Source organism: Bubalus kerabau, chromosome 9, assembly GCF_029407905.1.
Source record: "Bubalus kerabau isolate K-KA32 ecotype Philippines breed swamp buffalo chromosome 9, PCC_UOA_SB_1v2, whole genome shotgun sequence".
NCBI lineage: Eukaryota > Metazoa > Chordata > Mammalia > Artiodactyla > Bovidae > Bubalus > Bubalus kerabau.
This window is the reverse complement of record NC_073632.1, coordinates 15,308,173-15,326,963: the sequence shown is the minus strand read 5'-3', so window position 1 is coordinate 15,326,963 and position 18,791 is coordinate 15,308,173. Positions and strand designations below refer to the sequence as shown.

General features: G+C 39.9%; 1 protein-coding gene across 4 annotated transcripts in view; it reads right to left on the bottom strand.

Annotated features, from left to right (window-relative positions):
- The window catches only part of ADGRB3 (adhesion G protein-coupled receptor B3), an 884,916-nt gene that overhangs the window by 745,101 nt on the left and 121,024 nt on the right, over positions 1-18,791 (bottom strand). The window lies entirely within an intron of this gene.

Genomic DNA, 18,791 nt, shown 5'->3' with positions numbered 1-18,791 from the left:
GAAGGAAATGGCAACCCACTCTGGTATTCTTGCCTGGAGAATCCCATGGTGAGAGAAGCCTGGCAGACCACGGTCTATAGAGTCGCAAACAGTTGCACACGACTGAAGGACTCAGCACACACATAGTGCAAACAGATGGGGGACTACGGATAGGATGTATTTTTCTTTTTAAAACTGTCAGCTTTTCCTACTTCTCTACAGGTTGTACTTTAAATGATTTCAGTGCAAAATGCTTCCTTGATATGGGGGAAATTTTAATAAGCCTTTTGGTTATGTAAATGTGTTATAATACCTAGGAGACAGGCATTTTGCATAATAATGTGTTTTAAATAAGTTTCTTCCTTTCTCCATGAATTTACATGTCTGCCGTTTTATCATTTTATTTTATTTAACTTGGAGGCAGAGCTGTGACTGGGCAAAAGGGAAGTGAGATGGGGACTTATTTTCCCCTGCTTAGTCTTGGCAGATTAAGGTCAATGCAGCAGGGGGTGGGCAGGGGTCGGGGTGTGCACAAACTGGGGGCAACCTGGGTAAGGACAGTCTTATCGACAGAGGATGAACTGGCCTCTGAAATACAAGAAGAAGACTCAGCAAGGAGTGCCCAGCAAGGGACAAGTCTTGTCCTATGAAGCCTGAGAGCAGCGATATGTAGCCTGGAGTTGGAGTCATTCTTGCCCATGTGGCGCTTTCTGGAAGTCACGTGAGACAGCAGAGCTTGGATTCAGCTATGCTCTGAGTCATGGGCTTGGTGAGAAAGCTGTCCAGGAGAGAAACAGCCATCCGGGAGAGAGAGGCTGCACATGAGGGGCAAGAGAAGCTTCCAGAAGAAAGGGTCAGCTCTCAGTAACCCAGTGCAGACGGGTGGGATAGGGTAGAACTCCAATTCCCAGAAATACATGGGGAATGGAGCCTGGTAAAGGCCCCACTTCCTGCAGCCAGGCCTGCTGCAATTTAGACAGTGGCTGTTCGGGCATTAAAGGCTGAAGGCTACAACTTCAGTTACATGCTTTGAAACTGTACATTTTTCTGGCCCATGTTATCACATCATCCACCAACCCATACCTCCCTTTAGTCAGCTCCTGCACCACCAGTCTCTCCCTTTGTCAATGGTGGGTAAGAAAATACACTGGAAGAAGGCCTGAATGAATCATCCTCATGATTTATTTACAGATACCATACAGCGCTCTGATTGCAAGATCCCTATATTATCCATTATAAATATTTCAAGGCAAACACACTCCAAGGGTTCTTTAAATATGGGTCCAAACTAACAAAACAGGTTATAAAAAGAAAGGCAGAGGTGAATGGAAGTCTCCCAGAACAAAGAAAATTGTTAAATGCCAGAGAGGAAAAAAATGCTATGGCCAAAGTTCTATGCAGAGACAAAATTAAAAATTAATTGACAAGGTATCTGTTCATACATATCTGCTACAGTACAAATACACAGAAGAACTATATCTGATAACACAGACAAATAAAGGTTAATGTAATCTATGCATTCATTTGTTTATAGGCTGTAAACAATGGGAATGGGTCTTTCCTGGTGACTCAGTGGTAAAGAAACTGCCTGCCAATGCAGGAGACTTGGGTATGATCCCTGGGTTGGGAAGATCCCCTGGAGAAGGAAATGGCAACCCACTCCAGTATTCTTGCCTGGGAAATGCCATGGACTAAGAAACCTGGCAGGTTATAAAAGAGAGGGACACAACTTAGCTGCTAAACAACAACAGCAGAAAACAAAGAAAACAAAAAGGAAAAAAAAAAAAAAAGAAAGCAAAGGCATTCTTCTTGTGGCAATAAATAACACATATGCCCTATTTTGATTGACCTTCTTCCACTAATTCCTCTGATCCTCAGTCATGTATGCTGAAACTGTGTACTCAAAATTATATAGTTCAGAAACATATAAAACCTTTTATTGCAATTCAGTGATCACAAGCCTTGGTATTTAATGAAAGACCCTTGTTTAATATGAACTTCAATATAAAATATTCAGAAACTCCCTACTTCCTTTTAGAGCAATGGTTTTTATTCTTACCACAAAACATGTGGATAGTGATGTTTATGGCAGCAATGTTAATTGCTGAATTTCAGTAAAGCCAGTTTCATAATACATATGCTGAAATTTTAATGTAATTTTTTTCAGTGAGTAGCATGGCATAAAATGGAAATTCAATCAAATATTCTAGCTACCACAGATATTTTACATCTGTTAATTGGGTTACCAATTATTCAAAAATTAGAGCACACTATTATAGTCAATTCTTTAATTTTGATAAAGTTTCATTGTTTATGAAAATGATCATGCTTCAGAAGCTTATATTACTATACCATCATATATGTTTATCAATATCCTTACAGATGTTTAGAAATACCATACACCAGGTATCAAAGGCTTTACCCTAAGTTGACTATTCTGACTTATTTTTCAGTAGTCACAAAATTTGACTTAGAATGCTTTATATTCTGCAACTATGCAAGTACTATTGCTGCAAATGTTAGCAGTATTTCTTTTTTCCTGACAGCCAGCCTGTCCAGTGTTACTGGACAGATTCACACAGACATAAAACTTAATCATGATACAGGTATTTGCATCCAATTTTATTCAACATTACAACACTAGACTAATTTGCATGCAGTATTGCCAATGAAATGCTAATACTGCTAATGACGATTTTTACCAAATGATAATATGAATACTGTGGGTATTTTGTTGCCAAGAAAATGCTCAGCTAGATAATTTTATTTCTAGGTTTCACTATCTCCATGAACTAGTCACAGATTCTTTCATTACACACATTTTTTTTTTTAATTAACATTCTTACCTACTCTGACTACTGCCAAATGTGCAAATGCCATTGGCTAAAATGGTTCCATTTATAGTACTTAGATGAATTACGCTAAAGTATATGGAAATGGTGTATCAGTTTCTGAGTCGATTCTAGGAAAGTCCTTCTGTCACTTGAAAATGCATAGGTTCAAATGAATGAAAAGAATAACTGATTAAAAAGCATGTCATCAGACAGCAACACATTCTTAATGAATTGCTCCATTACCACAAACTCTGCCTCGTATATGAATGCTATATAAATGCTTGCCTTTGAGTGACTTCACTACTTTTGCTGCTCACTGCACATGTATGGATGATTCATTACCCTGAGAAGCAAAGGAGAGGCTCACATTCTCATAAGACTATTTTCTGTCCACATGGCCAGAGTCTTCAGTTAGATAGGCTATTTTACACCAAAAGCATTTTTTCATATATAAAATACAGATTAATATATAAATTCATGCATCACATGTGACTGGATAATTTAATTCACAGAAGGTAATTTAATGTCCTGTTTCCATGGGCCTCCCTGCCTCCTGTCCTGTCCAGCTGAGCCCTGTGTAAGCCTCCCTAGTACATGCTGCCATAACAAGACAGTGACTTATGGCAGCTGTGAGATGACTCGGAGCCTGCTGCTTTCACGACCCATATATTCTGTCCAATAGACACAACAGCCCAATGACAGAGCAAGCTCAGTAATCCACGGGAAAAAACAACTGGACCACTGGACTAACAGCATGGAGTGGAATATTAGAGGATGTGAAAGTCAAATTATCTTCAAAGGTATTAAACAAAATTAAAATGTGTTTAAAACGATTAGAGAAAGTAAAAAAAAACATTACTGAAGAAATCAAATGGAAATAGAAGAAAGCCCAGGGATAAATAATAAAACGCTCTACTAGAAATAGAAGAGTGAAAAAGGAGAACATTTTCACACCAAAGAAAGTGGCTGAGGGCCACTGAGACAACATCCATGTCCCAAGACTCTGTAGGGTGAGCTGTATTAAGATACCAGAAATAGAATTCTAATTACAACTGAGTATCACATGTCCCATTAAGCAAACTCTGATTTCATTGATTATATAAAGATCACAAGCATTTCCATAAACATTTCTAGATAAAATTACATAAAGGGTTCCTATAAACTAATAAAGAGACAGTAACAATCATAATTCAGAGTCCCTTGGACTGGATGAAGCACAACCTGGAATCAAGATTGCAGGGAGAAATATCAATAACCTCAGATACTCAGATGACGCCACCCTTATGGCAAAAAAGCAAAGAAGAACTAAAAAGCATCTTGATGAAACTGAAAGAGGAGAGTGAAAAAGCTGGCTTAAAACTCAACATACAGAAAACTAAGATCATGGCATCTGGTCCCATCACTTCATGGGAAACAGATGGGGAAACAATGGAAAACAGTGAGAGACTATTTTGGGGGCTCCAAAATCATTACAGATGGTGACTGCGGCCATGAAATTAAAAGACACTTACTCCTTAGAAGAAAAGTTGTGACCAACCTAGAGAGCATATTAAACAGCAGAGACATTACTTTGCTAACAAAGCTCCGTCTAGTCAAGGCTATGGTTTTTCCAGTGGTCATGTATGGATATGAGAGTTGGACTATAAAGAAAGATGAGCACCGAAGAATTGATGCTTTTGAACTGTGGTGTTGGAGAAGACTCTTGAGAGTCCCTTGGACTGCAAGGAGATCCAACCAGTCCATTCTAAAGGAGATCAGTCCTGGGTGTTCTTTGGAAGGACTGATGCTGAAGCTGAAACTCCAATACAGTGGCCACCTGATGCGAAGAACTGACTCCTTGGAAAAGACCCTGATGCTGGGAAAGATTGAAGGCAGGAGGAGAAGGGGATGACAGAGGATGAGATGGTTGGATGGCATCACCGACTCAATGGACATGAGTTTGAGTAAACTCCAGGAGTTGGTGCTGGACAAAGAGGTCTGGTGTGCTGCAGTCCATGGGGTCACAGAGTTGGACAGGACTGAGCGACTGAACTGAACTGAACAGAACAATCATAATAAAAAGGCATAAGTTGGAAATGAACAAGAGGCATCCAGATAATACACAAATCATATGATACACTAAAAATTACATTAGGAAACATTTACATTATGTTTCATTTAACTATTTATTGATATTATCCAATATTGGCAAGGTTATACCAAATATTCTCAGGTTTTTTGGAGGTTAATTTTTAGTACTTCTTTTTTCAAAAAAAAAAAAAGAAAAAAATTATAAATATACATATCTGTGATTGAGAATCACCTTACAGGAATGCATCAGTAAGAAAATTTGTACTGAATTGTTGACTACAATAAGACTTTACAATAAATATGCCCATCACTAGAGGAATGATGGACAAATGCTATGTTGTCAGTAACTGTGACATCACTATCATCAATATCATCTTTCTTACAAACTGTAATAAATAGACATAGAAGGAGAGCTGTATTATATTGTCAAGTGCAAAAGGCCAGCTGCAACACAAAGAAATAATAAACTCTCACTGGGAAGAAAAGACTAACTAGATAAATGTGTGTGTATATGTATATATTTGTATATATATATATATATTCACTTGTGTATATATTTGTGTGTATATATATTCACATGTGTATATATTTGTATATATACATATTCATATATGTATATATTTACATAATATATAGGGGTTTTCTAAATTCATTTCAAAATATACAGAGATATAAGTATATGATGTAAGATATATAGGTGTATATATACATATGTGTGTGTATGTGTATATATAAATGTATAAGTATTTATACACATATATAAAAATGACATATATATATATGTATATGATTTACAAAAATCCTGCAGGATACAAATACATACTGATTTTTAAAGTTTTTTTTTCAACTTCACAAAAATATTTTATCTATTTTTTGATGTTTATAACAGCTTTATTCATCATCATCAGAACTTGGATGCAACCAAGATGTCTTTTTAAAAATTTATATTGGAGTATAGTTGATTCATAATGTTGTGTGAGTTTCAGGTATACAAGAAAGTAATTCAGTTATACATATATATGTATCAATTCTTTTTCAAATTCTTTTCCCGTTTAGGTTATAATAGAGTATTGAGTACAATTTTTTATGTAGTTAAGAAACACAAAACACAGAATGGACCATCTTAACTTCAGCAGTGTTAAGTATATTCACGTGGTTGTGAAATTGCTCTAGAACTTTTTCATCTTGCAAATCTGAAATTCTATGCTTAATGTTAATTCTAACAGTAAACGACAGTTCCTCTCTTCCTATCCTCTTTCCATTATACCAACTCAATTTTCAAACAAGAAACCCTATTTCTGAGAAGGAAGTGTACAGATAGTGTTTCTATTTTTCCCTTCTCCCTCTGTCAGAGTCAGGTCCCAGAGGAGGCAGGAAAACCATCAGATTCGTTGTTACATGTATATCACCTGTGACTGGAAGGCTCTGAAGACCTTTTACATCATGAAGAAGCTGCTCATTAGCAATGATCTGTGTTAAGACTGGGAAAAAAACACCCAGGTAATTTATCTTCTAGGATTTCTCCAAAAGCCTGTTGCAAGCCAACAGTAGGGAAAGAAATCACTGACTTGTAACTCCTATTTCAGAGAAAGTGTTGCTGTATTATTTTCTTCACATGTTAGGTGAAATTCTTCATACAAGATATATGCATATTCAGCCCTGTCACTAAACTTTCAACAAAGGAATCTGTTTAAAATCTTTATGAACTTTTTCATGTTGCCCTGCTTACCAAAGCAGTATCACCCATGAATGATGATGGGAGAGTTTACACACTTACGTAAAATACCATAAGGAAAAGAATGGAAAGATGGGGAAGATTTTTAAAGAGCATTTCATCAGAAGCAATGGAGAAGGACGTGGCAACCCACTCCAGTATTCTTGCCAAGAGAATCCTGTGGACGGAGGAGCCTGGTGGGCTGCTGTCCACCAGGTCACGTACAGTCAGACACGACTTAAGTGACTAGGTGTGCATGCATGCATTGGAGAAGGAAATGGCAGCCCATTGCAGTGTTCTTGCCTGGAGAATCCCAGGGACAGAGGAGCCTGGTGGGCTGCCGTCTATGGGGTTGCACAGAGTCAGACACAACTGAAGTGACTTAGCAGCAGCAGCAGCAGAAGCAAATATATTTAGGCTCTGAGGAATTAGCAACATGAATTCACGATGCTCCCTCAAGAAGCCAATTTGCTGCAGTAGCCCTTTTGATCTGGTTTCAAAAAAGGGACATGCCATGCTGTGTAGGAAGGCCAGGCTGCTTGTGTTCAAATGCCAGCACCACTCCATGCTAGCTGTGTGACCTGTGTGACCTTGTGAAGCTGCCTTTATCTCCTCTGCCTGTTTCATAATCTGCATCATGTAGATAAAAATAGTATTTCTCAGAAAACCAAACTAGTTCATTTTTGCTGACAATTCAGTTCAGCTCTCCAATTCCTTCAGCTAAACTTCAGATCATTGCTGCTTGACGGATTGGGAAGGCTAAAAAACAACCAGCATACTCTCCAACTGTGCTTCAGGTTCTACAAACTCACTCTTCGTTAAGAATGTAAGAGAAATGAAGACAAGGTTGTGTTCCAAATTAAATTTTATATATTAAAAAAAATTATTTCTGTCCTTCTACAAATACACTGAAGCTAGTTTTCCAAAACACACAGACACAAGTAACTAGTACATTTTAATAACACATGATCTTGTAAAAGGATAATATTGCAACTATTGCATACATGGTTTTAAAACAAAAGCTCATGTAAAAATGGACGCCGACATTGGGGTCCATACAAGACCACGGTTCCCTGAGGTTAATAGTAAAAGTTGATTTTTTATAGATTTTATTATTTTATTTTATGTCATCATTAGTTGATCTTCTTCATCTGTCATCAAAAGATACTTTATCTCTTTTTTTCTGTTTGTTTTTGTTTATGTTTTTATTGTGGTATACTTGATTTATAATGTGTTAGTCACTCAGTCGTGTCTGACTTTTTGCGACTCCAGACTATAGCCTGCCAGGCTCCTTTGTCCATGGGATTTCCCAGGCAAGAATACCGGAGTGGGTAGTCATTCGCTTCTCCAGGGACTCTTCCCAACCCAGAGATCAAACCCGGGTCTCCTTTACCGCAGACAGTTTCTTTACCATCTCAGTGTACAGCAGAGTGATTCAGTTATACATACATATATAGAAATTTTTTCAGATTCTTTCCCATTATAGGTTATTACAAAATATTGAGTAGATTTCTCTATGCTATACAATAAGTCCTTGTTGGTTATCTGATTTATTTACAGTAGTGTGTATATATTAGGAGTTTGGGTTTAACATACACAAGTTGATTTTTAAGGTGTCTTTATTATCTATTATAAGAATGCTTATGTTTGTTTATTGTTGCTATTTGTTTTCTGTTTATCACTTTATGGATTTGTGTACCCAGAACCCTTTGAAAAGCTTGCCCAAACATTTAACACTGTATATAACTATAACCCTGAATATTCATTGAAGGACTGATGTTGAAGCTCCAATACTTTGGCCACCTGATGCGAACAGCCAACTCATTGGAGAAGACTATGATGCTAGGGAAGATTCAAGGCAAAAGGAGAAGATGGCAACAGAGGATAAGATGGTTGGATGGCATCACCAATGCAATGGACACGAACTTAGGAAAACTCCAGGAGATGGTGAGGAAAGGGAAGCCTGGTGTGCTAGAGTCTGTGGGGTCGTGAACAGTCGGGCACAACCTGGGGACTGAACAACATCATTATAAGTAGTACAGACTCCCACTCACTACAATATACCTTGAGATCTGTTTTGAAAAGAATTCTTTATTGATCAGCAGAAAGCAGTAGAAACAGAAACCATTATACGTGCCCCATCAAGTGTACAACGTCTGATAAAATGGAGATGTTAGCAAGCTGTGTGAGGATCTCCTACTCCCGGATATTGGAATTCGTCTCCTATGGTTGTACTTGTGTAGATGAATATTGTTGTTCACTTGAAAACGTTAAATCAGCATCTCCCTTAACAAGCTACAAACTTTGGCTATCAGTAGTCCAAAAAGTTGAATAAAAGCAAAGAAAACTACAGTAAGTCTCCTACATACAAAAGTGTTTTATTCTGATAGCACATTTCTAGACCCAATTTGTTCCCATGTCCAACAAAGTTAGACTAGGTATCCAACTAGCACAATCAGCTAAATAGTACTGTACTGTAATAGGTTTGTTAACACTTTTCACACAAATAATACATTAAAAAAAATAAAGAAAATATTTTTAATCTTACAGTACACACCTTGAAAAGTACAGTAGTACAGTACAACACCTGGCATACAGGGACTGGTATCGAGTGAACAGGCAAGAAGAGATACCAATTGAAGAAGGGAGAGGAAGTGGGAGATGGTAGAGCTGAAGGATTGTCAACTACAATTGCAAGCTGCAATTCAACTCATGCCTGACATTGATAGCACAAGTTCTGGTTCCTTGCTGGATTCAATTCTATCTAACCGTTGGCAAAAATGATCCAATGATGCCTGGGTAGCAGCTCTTTTTGTCCTTGTCATAGATGACACAGCTGTTGCGACCTTCGTGTACTGTTCTGTGTTCAGGTCCAGTGCCTCAAAAACTAACAGCACCTCTTCAAGTAAAGAAAACCCCCTGCCATTTCCTGCATCATGAATCTCTTCAGTTCTTCAGTCACTTCTTCTTCCTCCTGTCTCCCTTCATTTTTTCTCTGGGCCTCCAATTCCATCAGGTCTTCATCAGTAAGCTCCTTGGGTGCACAGGAAGGAGATCAGGGAAGTCTTCCTCTTGCAGTTCTGGCTCCAGCTTCTCGCTGAGGCTCCATGAGTTGCTCAAGACCTCTTTGGCCTCCTCACCCACCTTCTCAAATCCACAAAAATCGTGCACAAACTCAGGACAAAGATTCTCCCAAACCCCATTTATGGTGATGGCCATAACCTGACACCAAGCAAAGTTAATGTTTTTATCACCGTGTAGTTGTTATAGTCCTTCCAAGTGAAAGTGAAAGCCACTTAAGTCACGTCCAACTCTTTGTGACCCCATGGACTGTAACCCATCAGGCTCCTCTGACCATGGGATTTTCCAGACAAGAGTACTGGAGTGGGTTGCCACTGCCTTCTCCACGGGATCTTCCTGACCCAGGGATCAAACCCACGTCTCCTGCATTGCATGCAGACGCTTTACTGTCTGAGCCACAGGGAAGCCCATAGCCCTTCCAAAGCTGTTGCAAAGTTGCTCCTGATTCCTCACTCACCTTTACTGCCTGACAAAAATCATGACATGAATAATCTATCTCCAAAGTCACTGTAACTCTCTGGACCACAGGCTGGATAGGCAATATAGTATTCTGTGGCGGACGCACTGCTGTGACATTTGCATGAGTCATCCATGGATGGGGGACAGCCCAGAGCACCGTTGAGCAGCAAAGCGATGCTGAATGGGGTGTCCTTCTCCAAGCAGTCCTTCTCTACCTTAAAGATAAAGTGGTAGAAAAACAAATCCTGGAAAATGGCTCTTGTAGCCCCGGCTTTGGGGTGACTCTGCCACACAACAGGAAAAGAGCCCTTGGCTATGTTTTCAGGGCTCCTGGATTCTCTGAATGATAAACTAAAAGAGGCTTCAGATTTACATTGTGGAAGCCTTGTCACTAAACTATACAGTTAGCATACCCTTTGCTGTTTTCAGCCTGGTGTCAACTTTACCTCCTTACTGATGTAAGCGGTCTGGTATCTTCTTCCAGTACAGTCCTGTCTCAACCACATTAGAAACCTGCTCAGGTAAATATGTGCCTTCATCAGCAATTTCTCAAAGCATTTCAGGACGCTCTCTGGCAGCTACCAAATCTGCACTCACTGCCTTGCCATTTACCTTTACATTGTGAAGGTTGGCTCTAGCCTTGAACCGATGAAACCAGCCATGGCTGGCATTAAAAGATGCTCTGATGCTTCACTGTGTTTCTTCTTCAAGTCTTCGTGAAGGCTTTCGGCTTTCTCTTGAATCAGCATTAAGCTGAGTAGGACTGGAGACTGATGGTGACCCTGCATCTATGCACTGAAAAGTTTCTCCATCTCCTCCGTCACTTCTCCAAGCTTCTTTTATATTATTGTGAACATCATTGGCGCAGCAGACGTCACATGTTCCATGATTGTGTCCTTGTTCTTTAGAATCTTGCCAGTGGTTGAATGATTCATGTTATAAGAACAAGCAACAACTACCATCTTTTTGTCTCACACTCTCAATCATTTTCACTTTTGTTTCCAAGAGCTTCTTAGCAGTACCAGCTACATCACCAGTGCTTTTACACTTGCTTGCATACATCCTGGGCTTGAAATAAAGATACTGTACTATTGCACTCTATACAGTAATACACAGTAAAGTACACAAAAGCACAGCCACTTATAAAGGATGCACACACGTGACAATGCATGCCAGAGACGTGAACTAATTTACATGATTAGACATGCAAATCCATGTTCTCATCTCTGAAAGTCTGAACTTGAAGGTTTGTATGTAGGAGAATTACTGTATTTAAAACCAAGCAGGGGATATAACAAAACAAAATGACCACTGATATTTTAAACTCTCCAACAAATAACAAGGTGTGGCATGAGATCTATTAATAATTAACCTACAATTTGAATATGTAAACATATGTTATGTATTTTAGTCCTACGATTTTTTAAAAAATAAGTCAGAGTTAAGGACAATTCACATCCCCAGACAACTAACCATACCATGTCTTTTTTTCCTAGAACTTCAACATCTCCCTACCTCACTTGCAGCTGAGTTTATAATCACAAATTATAAATAAGTAAAAAAGAGTCCAAGGGCTCTTATCTGTGTATCTACCATCCACATGCACACTTACCTACACACTCGGGTTCTTTCATCTCCTGCAAGCTCCTAACTGAAGAAGGGCTCCCCAGTTGTACATCAGGATACATTCTCTTCTCATCTATTTAAAAATAAGCTTTTATCCTCTTGACTCATTATATCATCAAACTGTTCTCTACAGGAAAATTCTGATCAGCATACTAAAGCATGCTCAACTTTCTCCCACCTTAAAAACAAATCATAACAAAACTTCTGCATGACGGTACATATTTTGCAAATATCTAGCTCAGTGTCCCCTTCCAACAAAATGCCCAGGAGTTGGTTCTTCCAATCACTCTCTTCCTATTCATTCTTCAAGCTAATCCACTCAGGTAGTGGAGATTTCTGTCCTTCTATGATTCATCTCATTCAAAATATATGCAACAAAGAAGGAAAAAGGGACATTTTCAGGGGTGTCACCCCAGACATTGTAAAGGTGCTTCCTGTTGCATATACTGGCTATGTAACTTTTGAAAAGGTGAAACAAAATTTGGGATTCACTTACAAGTGGAATCAATTTTTTTTTTCATTACTATAATCACCTATACTATAAGCACTCTTATGGCAGAAAGTGAAGAAGAACTAGAGAGCATCTTGATGAAAGTGAAAGAGGAGAGTGAAAAAGTTGGCTTAAAGCTTAACATTCAGAAAACTAATATCATGGCAACTGGTCCCATCACTTCATGGCAAATAGATGGGGAAACAGTGGCTGCATTTATTTTGGGGGCTCCAAAATCACTGCATACTGTGACTACAGCCATAAAATTTAAAAGATGCTTATTCCTTGGAAGGAAAGTTATGATCAACCCAGACAGCATATTCAAAAACAGAGATATTACTTTGCCAACAAAGGTCCATCTAGTCAAGGCTATGGTTTTTCCTGTGGTCATGTATGGATGTGAGAGTTGGACTGTGAAGAAGGCTGAGCACTGAAGAATTGATGCTTTTGAACCGTGGTGTTGGAGAAGACTCTTCAGAGTCCCTTGGACTCCAAGGGACTGCAAGGAGATCCAACCAGTCCATCCTAAAGGAGATCAGTCCTGGGTGTTCATTGGAAGGACTGGTGCTGAAGCTGAAACTCCAATACTTCAGCCACCTGATGCAAAGAACTGACTCATTTGAAAAGACCCTGATGCTGGGAAAGATTGAAGGCAAGAGGAGAAGGGGACGACAGAGGATGAGATGGTTGGATGGCATCCCCGACTTGATGGACATGAGTTTGGGTAGACTCCGGGAATTTGTGATGGACAGGAGGCCTGGCATGCTGTGGTCCACGGGGTCACAAAGAGTCGGCCACGACTGAGCAACTGAACTGAACTGATAATCACCTAATTGTAAGGTAATACTTGGGTTGTAAAGGGAAATTTCATTTTTTCCTGAAAGGAAAGAAGTAACAAATAATTGTTAAAACATTTCCTCTTTATTTTATCTATTACAAAATCTACATATTAAATAATCACTTTGGTTAAAAAAAAATTGCACAGAAGAGAAGAACACTTAGTGAGGTCCTCACTGACCAGCATAATGCTAGGTCATTGGTCATTGTCCTCATTTTACTGACCAACAGCAGAATGTGAAATGTTACCTCACATCCATTCCCTGGTCTTCTCTTTCTTTTCCCCGTGGAGGTGCACAGCCTGTTTACTGCCAATAATTTATGTCTTGTTCATCACCATTTTCTTGGAACCTAAAGCACCCATGAATGGTTTCATGCTGTTCAATTAATATTTTTAGTACTTTTTCTTTGGGTTTTACTGAGATAGAGTTGACATATATAACACTGTGTAAAGGTATATTGCATAATGATTTGACTTAAATAGATCATGAAATGATTATCCCAATAAGTTTAGTGACCATCCATCATCTCATAAAGATATGAAATTAAACAAAAATTATATTTTACTTGTCATGTGGTCTCTTAGGATTTACTCTATTAAAAACTTTCACATACAACATACAACAATGTTAATGATATTAATCATGGTGTACATTGTATTCCTTTCTCTTTCTTGATTGAGTACAGCACAGTACACACTTAGTTTTCTATCTTAGGAAGAGTTCCTTTCTGTCTCCTTGGCTGTATCCTCGCAATATCTCCAAATGTTAATGTTGGACAGACCCAGCTCATAGTTCTCACAGCTCTTCTCTATTTAGAGTCATTTTCTTCTTAACACCACACAATTACATTTTAAATTTTAATCTTAACTATGCACTGACAATGGCAATAGCATTGCCATGGTAATGTCAAAGAATGTTCAAACTCCTGCAAAATTGCACTCATCTCACATGCTAGCAAAGTAATGTTCAAAATTCTCCAAGCTAGGCTTCAACAGTATGTGATCTGAGAACATGCAGATAGTCAAGCTGGATTTAGAAAAGGCAGAGTAACCAGAGATCAAATTGCCAGCATCCCTTGAATCACAGTAAAAGCAAGAGAATTCCAGAAAAACATCTACTTCTGCTTCACTGACTATGCTAAAGTCTTTGACTGTGTGGATCACAACACATTGTGGAAAATTCTTAAAGACATGGGAAGGAATATCAGACCACCTTACCTGCCTGCTGAGAAACCTGTATGCAGGTCAAGAAGTAAGCATTAGATTAGGACATGGAAAAATAGATTGGTTCCAAATTGGAAAAGGAGTACGTCAAGGCTGTATACTGTCACCCTGCTTATTTAACTTATATACAGAGTACATCATGCAAAATGCTGGGCTGGATGAAGTACAAGCTAGAATCAAGATTGCCAGGAGAAATGTCAATAACCTCAGATATGCAGATGACACCACCCTTATGGCAGAAAGCAAAGAGGAACTAAAGAGCCTATTGATGAAAGTGAATGAGGAGAGTGAAAAAGCTGGCTTAAAGCTCAACATTCAGAAAACTAAGATCATGGCATCTGGTCCCATCACTTCATGGCAAATAGAAGGGGAAACAATGGAAACAGTGAGAGACTTTATTTTCTTGGGCTCCAAAATCACTGCAGGTGGTGACTGCAGCCAAGAAATTAAAAGATGCTTGCTCCTTGGAAGAATGACCAACCTAGACAGCATATTAAAAAGCAGAGACATTACTTTGCCAACAAAGGTCCATCTAGTCAAAGCTATGGTTTTTCCAGTAGTCATGTACAGATGTGAGAGTTGGACTATAAAAAAAAGCTGAGTGCCAAAGAATTGATGCTTTTAAACTGTGGTGTTGGAGAAGACTCTTGAGAGTCCCTTGGACTACAAGGAGATCCAACCAGTGCATCCTAAAGGAAATCAGTCCTGAATATTCATTGGAAGGACTGATGCTAAAGCTGAAACTCCAATACTTTGGCCAACTGATGCAAAGAACTGACTCATTTGAAAAGACCTTGATGCTGGGAAAGATTGAAGGCATGAGAAGGCGATGACAGAGGATGAGATGGTTGGATGGCATTCCCAACTCGATGGACATGAGTTTGAGTAAACTCCGGGAATTGGTGATGGTCAGGGAAGCCTGGTGTGCTGCAGTCCATGCGATTGCAAAGAGTTGGACACGACTGAGCGACTGAACTTATTCACTGACAACTTCCACATTTTCATCTCTACTTGGACCTTTGTGAAACTCCAGACTAGTGTACACTGGGACCTCTGTTATACACAGACAATGTGAAATGTGTTTCCCAGATTTATTATGACCCAAACCAAATAGCATCTTCTTGCAAATATTGGGCTTCCTTATCTCATTAAGGTCAACTCCATTCTTACAGCTGCTCATCCCAAATTCCTCAGGCCCTTCCTCATGGATTACTCTCTTTCCTCTATATTCCATATTGAGCATTCAGGAAATCGCTGGCTCTTGTTTTTAAATATAGTCAGTCTCTAGTAATGTCCCACTGTCTCCACCACGTCTTATCACCACAGTTATTGCTCTCATTCAGTCCATCACCATGTTCTGTACTGGGTTATGGGAATAGTCTCCCAGCTTGTCTCTTGGTTTCCACTGTGGTCCTTCAACTGTTCTTAGCTCAGGGGCCAATGCAATTAAAATGTTTGTCAGATTACATCACTTCTCTGCACAAAATACTCTGAGAATTCATATTCTAGTGGCCCACTACCGGGACCTGCAAGATGATACAAGTCCTGGACTCCACTCATTACTCAGACTCCACCTGTGACAACTCCCTCCCCTACTCAGGTCATACACGCCATGCAGTTGCTGCTGCTGCTGCTAGGTCACTTCAGTCATGTCCGACTCTGTGCGACCCCCTAGACAGCAGCCCACCAGGCTCCGCTGTCCCTGGGATTCTCCAGGCAAGAACACTGGAGTGGATTGCCATTTCCTTCTCCAATGCATGAAAGTGAAAAGTGAAAGTGAAGTTGCTCAGTTGTGTCTGACTCTTCGCAACCCCATGAACACCAGGCTCCTCCGCCCATGGAATTTTCCAGGCAAGAGTACTGGAGTGGGGTGCCATTGCCATGCAGACCCCCCTTCAAACCACCATCAATCCTCTTATTTTATGTCTTTAAACTTGCCATTTCATAACCATCTACCCCAAAATCTATCTGTCACATCTACTGTATAATCCTAAGGGATATGATTTAGGTCATACCTGAATGGTCTTGTGGTTTTCCCTACTTTCTTCAATTTCAGTCTGAATTTGGCAATAAGGATTTCATGATCTAAGCCACAGTCAGCTCCCAGTCTTGTTTTTGCTGACTGTATAGAGCTTCCCTATCTTTGGCTGCAAAGAATATAATCAATTTGATTTTGGTATTGACCATCTGGTGATGTTCATGTGTAGAGTCTTCTCTTGTGTTGTTGGAAGAGGGTGTTTGCTATGACCAGTGTGTTCTCTTGGCAAAACGCTATTAGCCTTTGCCCTGCTTCATTCCATATTCCAAGGCCAAATTTGCCTGTTACACCAGGTGTTTCTTGACTTCCTACTTTTGCATTCCAGTCCCCTATACTGAAAAGGACATCTTTTTTGGGTGTTAGTTCTAAAAGGTCTTGTAGGTCTTCATAGAACCGTTCAACTTCAGCTTCTTCAGCATTACTGGTTGGGGCATAGGCTTGGATTACTGTGATATTGAATGGTTTGCCTTGGAAATCAACAGAGATCCTTCAGTCGTTTTTGAGATTGCATCCAAGTACTGCATTTCAGACTCTTTTGTTGACTACGATGGCTACTCCATTTCTTCTAAGGGATTCCTGCCCACAGTAGTAGATATAATGGTCATCTGAGTTAAATTCACCCATTCCAGTCCATTTTACTTCACTGATTCCTAAACTGCCAACATTCACTCTTGCCATCTTCTGTTTGACCAGTTCCAATTTGCCTAGACTCATGGACCTGACATTTCAGGTTCCTATGCAATATTGTTCTTTATAGCATTGGACTTTACTTCTATCACCAGTTACATCCACAACTGGTTGTTGTTTTTGCTTTGGCTCTGTTTCTTCATTCTTTCTGGAGTTAGTTCTCCACTGATCTCCAGTAGCATATTGGGCACCTAGCAACCTGGGGGGCTCATCTTTCACTGCTATATATTTTTGCATTTCTATACTGTTCATGGGGTTCTCTAGGCAAGAATACTGAAATGGTTTGCCATTCCCATCTCCAGTGGACCACATTTTTTCAGAATTCTCCACCATGACCTATTTGTCTTGGGTGCCCCTAGACACAAGGGCATGATCATAGCTTCATTGAGTTAGACAAAGCTGTGGTCCATGTGATCAGATCGGTTAGTTTTCTGTGACTATGGTTTTCATTCTGTCTGGCCTCTAATGGATAAGGATAAGAGGCTTATGGAAGCTTCCTGATGGGAGATACTGAGGGGGAATCTGGGTCTTATTCCAATTTTCTGTTGATGGGTGGGCCTGTGTTCCCTCCCTGTTGTTTGACCTGAGGCCAAACTATGGTGGAGGTAAGGAAGATAATGGTGGTTAGTGAAGGTAATGGTAATGAAGATAACCTCCTTGAAAAGGTCTCATGCATGCACTAGGGCACTCGGTGCCCCCAACCCTGCAGCAAGCCACCAGCCACCCATGCCTCCGCCAGAGACTCCTAGACACACACAGGCAAGTCTGGGTCCATCTCTTGTTGGGTCACTGCTCCTTTCTCCTGGGTCCTGGTGCACACAAGGTTTTGTTTGTGCCATCCAAGAGTCTGTTTCCCCAGTCCTGTGTAAGTTCTGGCATCTGTATGGTGGGGTTAATAGCAGCCAAGAGGGCTTATGCCATACCCAGGTCTACTGCACCCAGAGCCCCTGCCCCTGTGGCAGGCCATTGCTGACTTGTAAATCCACAGGAGACACTCAGACACAGTTCTGGCTCAGTCTCTGTGGGGCCTCTGGGTCCTTGTGCACATAAGGTTTGTTTGAGCCTTCTGAGCATCTGTGGCAGGTAAAGGGTTTGAATCTAAATGCGATTTTGCCCCTCCTACAATCTTTCTGGGGCTTCTCCTTTGCCCTTGGATGTGGGGTATCTTTTTTCGGTGGGATCCTTTATTCTACAGAGACAGTTGTTCAGCAGTGAGTTGTAAGTTTGGAGTTCTTTCAGGAGAAGATGAGCACACGTCCTTCTACTCTGCCATCTTACGCCAGATTAGCTCTGATAGACAGAGTGCCTGAAGAACTATGGATGGAGGTTCATGACACTGTATAAGATGCAGGGATCAAGACCATCCCCAAGAAAAGAAGGCAAAATGGTTGTCTGAGTAGGCCTTACAAATAGCTGAGAAAAGAAGAGAAGTTAAAGACAAAGGAGAAAAGGAAAGATGTACCCATTTGAATGCAGAGATCCAAAGAACAGCAAGGAGACACAAGAAAGCCTTTCTCAGTGATCAGTGCAAAGAAATAGAGGAAAACAATAGAATGGGAAAGACTGGAGATCTCTTCAAGAAAATTAGAGATACCAAGGAAATATTTCATGCAAAGATGGGCTCGATAAAGGACTGAAATGGTATGGGCCTAACAGAAGCAGAAGACACTAAGAAGAGTTGGCAAGAATACACAGAAGAACTGTACAAAAAAGATCTTCATGACCCAGATAATCATGATGGTGTGATCACT